This window comes from Eleutherodactylus coqui, chromosome 6, assembly GCF_035609145.1.
Source record: "Eleutherodactylus coqui strain aEleCoq1 chromosome 6, aEleCoq1.hap1, whole genome shotgun sequence".
NCBI classification, from domain to species: domain Eukaryota; kingdom Metazoa; phylum Chordata; class Amphibia; order Anura; family Eleutherodactylidae; genus Eleutherodactylus; species Eleutherodactylus coqui.
Genome location: NC_089842.1, coordinates 211,778,746 through 211,784,745, shown reverse-complemented (window position 1 = coordinate 211,784,745; position 6,000 = coordinate 211,778,746).

Sequence of the window (6,000 nt, the reverse complement as noted above, 5' to 3'; positions counted from 1 at the left end):
GGTAGTGCCCGACTACACTCGGGGATGGTCCCCCTAAATCTCCCTGTAGATGCTGAAGAGTGGTTTATTAGTCTCTTCACGAACATTTCCGCTAATTACACTGTCCGTGAGAAATGGAAGAAGGAATACTCTATAACTACTTAAGTGTCTTGCACCGGAGAGAGTATTACTGACTACCCTGGAAACTACACCTGCCAGGCAATTAGGCAGGGTAGACGGAGATTTTTGGGGAACTCACCAATATTTCCCTTATTTAAAAAAGATGAAGAGCCAGTTCCGATAATGCCAACCACATACGCTACCAAAGAAAAGGAGAAATGTACTAGTACTGTGCCTGCCCCGATCTCCTAAGATGGATTGTCAGTGGAATTCCCATTTGCCAAGGGATAGTGCAGAAGACCTTAGGTTCCGGCGAGGGCACACCCTGTGGGGTGTTAACTTGTACAGATAGAGGGTATGGATGCCCGGAAATGAGCCCAGGGAATCCATGGCCTCCCTCTAAGGTGAGGTAGGGATCCCCCCCCCCTCCTAGGAGTAGGGACTTACGGGCAGTGGGAAAACCCTGACGCAAGGGTGAGGCGACCTGGACGTGTTCACCATTAGGACTATCTCCAGGAGGGACATTGGTGTGGGTGAAGATTAGGTAGTCCCACGCCGTGCGTACCTGTGCACACTACTAGTATGCACTTCTAGTACAGCACATTAGAGTGAGAAGAGAGGCTCCTGGTGATAGTTTTGACCCACACATGTACGTTGACGTCATAAGACAGCCAAGGGGGGTACCTGACGAGTTTTTAAAGAATTTTCCTGATTTATTAGGGTAAATAAATGTTGACTGGATTAAAAATGTTTATTATAATTAACAGCGGTTTATAAATTATACTAGAGACGCCTTATAGGGACTAGTCTACCAATAGGACCTACCTCGACTATGACTTTCCAAAATAGAATGGCACTAGGTACGATTTAGCCAAAAAAGGGAGTGTCTGTAAGATGATAAGGGAGACTTGTACCTACATTCCAGACAAAACGTGACCCGCAGGTAAAGACGCAGTTGCCATTAAGAAGCACTAACTAAAAAGAGCTAACCTTAGTCTGTTTTCCTCAGTTAGGTACCTGACAGGAGAAGGGAAAAATATAGAAAAATAAGTTTTAAGACATTGTGTATTTAGAACACTGTGATAGGTTTTCGCTAAGATTTTGCTTTATTTTATCTGCAGTGCACTCTGCTTATGTCCACGCAACATACCGGTGCTACAACTCCCCTGGTCCTGTTACCTTGCCGCCTCTGGAAAAGGGAAGTGGGAATAATCACCTTGTAGCTCTTTCCTTCCAGACTAATATATATGATAATGCACGTACTAATAAGACAGGGGTTCAGTCATGTTGATCAGTTATTAGATAGTCCTGATTTTGCACTCTTGTCGATGAATCGAGGTAACGTCAAGAAGGCGGGTTCTATACCAGTTATGCAGTGTTTACCTGAAATAGTAAAGGTCGCACCTAATGCCTAATGCCTCGAGATCCCAGGTGGTAGCCTAGACCTCCACATGTACCAAAAGACCCGATTGCCATGAACCCACACCTAGGTATCAGAGGGGCATTTACAGCCTAAGCGACAGTTGTGAAAGACCGCCACTCTACTGAGTTTTCAGAACATTCTGCACAAGAGGTTATTCTGATAAGGAAGTTATTAATTATATTTGTCACCTTTATAGTCATCCTAATTTCTGTTTGTCGTTGCATACAGTGTATTCCGACCCTGATGACTGCCTGGTCCACCTGTCCCACTACGACGTCCAACAAAAAGCCCACTGTCAGCGCAACCGTCGTCATCATGGATCCAGAATGTGATGATGTCGAACCATCCTATACCCCCATGGCAGTAATAGGCCCAGTCGTCTACAACACAATGCGAGTCTAGGGTCAGCGGTGGGGGATTGGGGTGGGACGGAGCAGGGCGAGTTTAGTGAAACAGATAGTTTCAAGGGGGGTCTGTGGTGGAAGCCCAGTATATATCTATATGGATCCGTGGGCCTTGGCAGTAGACAGTTGTCAATTTAACATTCTGTATACATATTTGCTTTCTGTCTTGCTACAAATATAATGTTCTTACAGTTATGCAATAGGTACTTCCGCTCATATGAAAATATCTGTTTTATAACTCTGCTGACATGGGGAAGCCAACATGAAACTTCTGTACTCAAAACGCTGACAAGATAATATATAGTATAAACACGTTACATTTTCCATCTGTTTTGCAATTTTGGAGGACAGTATAACTCAGACGGACAACCACAGTCTGAAACAGCCACCGCAGAAATTACCCAAGCAATTTTACTGGAAACGTATGCAAATAATATGGGAGGTTTGTGCAATTTATAGTTCATGATGTAACATCCAATCATATCGAAGGAACCACACGTGGCTCCAGGACAACCCACTCATTTCATCCACCACCTGATGGCCAATCACAGATGACCGGAGGATGGAAGAATTGCAAGATGCTTATCCAATAATTAAACAATACGTTGTATCTATGTAATCTTTGACCTGCCCAGATGGGCGGATATGTTAAACTCTTAAAATAGGCTACACGCCGATCATTAAAGTTAGAATTGAGGAAGCTATGCATGCTGAACCTCGTGTCAGTGTGAAAACTTCTTATGCGCATTATCAATTCAGAATTAATATGGAGGGGTGTAAACATTCCAACTTGAGTAAGCCGTGATTCCGCAAAGGAATTCTACGACATCATTATATAACCTCCTATTTCCTTCTTTACTGCACTTACAAACGCATTCTTTATAATGGCTGATTATATGCAGTGTTAGTATCATCTCTCTCCCCCTAGTTATCCTATGGAAGAGTTCTACCATCTCCGCCCTTCCCATTCTAATTTCCTTCTACAGAACTCCAATCTGGCCCTAGAATTTTTCTATCTGCTCTTTCCATTTAATTGTAACTCCTCATTAACCCTTTGAATTGTTTATCAAAACTGTCGGGGCTCTATTTATATGGGCGTGACAGTTTGGGGCTTCTTTTAACCAGGCTTCAGCAGCGGATAATTCGTATTTCTGCTGATCTTTAGCTGATTTTGTCCGTATTTTATCACATAATTCTTTACAACTTGGAACTTTTAATTTATTTTTTAAATCCATATTTCTATCCCCCCTTATGTCACAATATTTGACAGTCAGGATCTAACTTGTCCATGTACTTCTTATCCCCTTCAAGGACTTCCTGTCATTGGCAACAACAGAGACATGCACAGGAGAATGCCTTACAATTTGTATTTCCCATTGTTAGTAATTATGTTCTTGACATCGATTTACAAGACAAACAACATAAAACAAGCCTCTGGCCACTAAAATGTATAGTGAAAACGCAGGGGTTCCTGACCAGAATCAGTGCTTCGCTATATACACGAAGACTCCTTCTTGCCTTTCCGAGTAGGGCCTGTGAACATAAAACACAATATGGGGCTTGTCCGAAAACAACCTGCACAGCAAGGCTGGTCCTTAATGTGTCCTAGAGGTCAGTGCCCACGTATCAGATCCGCTTATCTCAAATCACTCACACATTCGCTTCATGCAGTATAAGTCAACAATACAAATATTACAATATGTTAGTAGGCGGCCGCCCTCTTTATATTCTTAGTTACTCTATAACACAATATCAAAGAAAAAGTAGTAGTAGTAAGATAAGAAGTAAAGTTCCTGGACACCCCTGTGCCCCATGACATCATCTAACCGATTCTTTTACGTGCTGCGTGGAGTAATTCTTTCCTGTAGCCTTCTCACAATGCCTATGGTCTCACATAGACTACTGCTATTGTCCCTTGACAACAAATTTGTCTATACTTGCTTCTAATTTACAATACACATCGCACATAGACTACTGCTATTGTCCCTTGACAACCCATTCCTCTATACTTGCTTCTCTTTTACAATACCCATTGTAAATTTTACTAACACCAAAGCATACAGAAGAAGAGAGAAGAAAAGTTTAACCATTGTTATACTTACTACACGTTATCTGGGAGGCTTCTAAATTCTTAGGCTAGTTCGGAAAAACATCACTGTTTCAGACAGGATGCCCGACTGGCCTCTAATGACGTCTAAGCAAGACGGAGGTCTTTTAATGATTGGAGAGTACTTCAGACCCACCTTTTCACAGCCAGGCTGTCCCTTCCCTCTGCAGTGAGTCTTTCCGTCTCGAAGGACCAAAAATGTAAGGAGAATTTATGTGTTTATCAAAGAGAAGATGATCCCAGATCTCGTGCAGAAGTCTGGACCCAGGAGAAATACATATCACACCAGCCTGTGCGGTATCAGATGATTTCTAATTTATTCAAAGGTGTATTTGGTTTATATACCATAAATGACATCACAGGAAAAGTATATACCTCCAAGGTTAATAATAATACATGATAGGCTGAAACTAAAATGTTTAACATAAGTTACGCCTTTTAAGGTGTTACTATAACATACAATGAGACCGTTATGAGTTCAGTGAAAAGGAATGAAGGTGGGGGGGGGGGGTTTCTGGGAGACTGTCTTATCTGCTGTCTGTCCCACCAGTACCATGCACGAATATAGAAAGGTTTCGTTTATCCCCTTCACCATTTCTGGACCCAGGTATATGTTAAGGAAATTGTAGATCAATGTATCAATTAATAGCTCTTTTATTGGATTATAGACTAGAAAGATTTAGCATGCTAGTATAAGTAGTGAAGTCTGGGGCAATTCCACCATATATGTAAGAAGGTACCCTCACCCTCATAGGCCTGAAACCGGAGACCTGATACCCTAGGAAACATACAGGACAGTCTTTGAGGCTTCAGATACCATCACATTAAGAGTTTGCAGCCTGCTTTAATAATTGATACATTGACAGACAGCTTGGCAGTTGAATCAGCAATTTTATTCCGTTCCAAGACCAGAAGTTCCTCATCTGGTCCAACTCCTTGCTCAATGCAGGATCACTAAATCATACCAGACAGATGTCTGTCCAGCCTCTGTTTGAAGACTTCCATTGAAGTAGAACTCACCACCTCCCGTGGTAACCTGTTCCACTCATTGATCACCCTGACTGTCGAATATCTAATTTGTGTCTCCTCCCTTTCACTTTCATCCCATTGCTTCTAGTCTTTCCTTGTGCAGATGAGAATATGGCTGATCCCTCTGCACTGTGACAGCACTTCAGATATTTGTAGACAGCTATTAAGTCTCCTCTCAGCCCTCTTTTTTGCAAGCTAAACATTCCCATATCTCCTAACTGCTCCTCATAGGACATGATTTGCAGACGGCTCACAATCTTGGTAACTCTTCTCTGAACTTGCTTCAGTTTGCCTATGTCTTTTTTTTAGAGTGGGGTGCTCAAAACTGGACAAAGTATTTCAGAACCAACGCAGGGTTCTTCTTCAGGCTTAAATCCTTGCCTTTAGTAACAACTGTTTTCCATCACTGAGCCCAAAGACACATTTTCCACCAGACCAAGCATTCTCATGTTATGTCCCAACCATTTATGTGTCACAATATCAAATGGTTTGGAAAAATCAGGACATACAGTACAATATCTAGTGTCTTACCATGATCCAGCTTAGAACTTACCTCCTCATAGAAGCTGATCAGATTGGTTTGACAGCAGCTTGTCGCTCTCACCTATTGAATGATATTGAACAACGCATCTCTACAGGGAGGTGTATGGCCATCTTCAAGCTTAAAGAGGTAAATTATTGATGGCGTTTTCTCGGGATGGGTTTAGTGCCAGGGACCCCCACCGGTCGATTGTTTTGTGGGTCAGTGAGCTCAAGTACCAAGCTGATTTCTGTTCCAACTGCACTGGCCTGGCTTGGTATTGCTAGCTAAGTTCTCAATTAAATGAATGGGCACTTGGCATGCAATACCAAGATGGGTTACTGCAGTGGGAACAGAGCTGTACACTTCTGCGGAAATCAGCTGAGTGCACCAGCCCAGAGAACAGCTGATCGGTGGG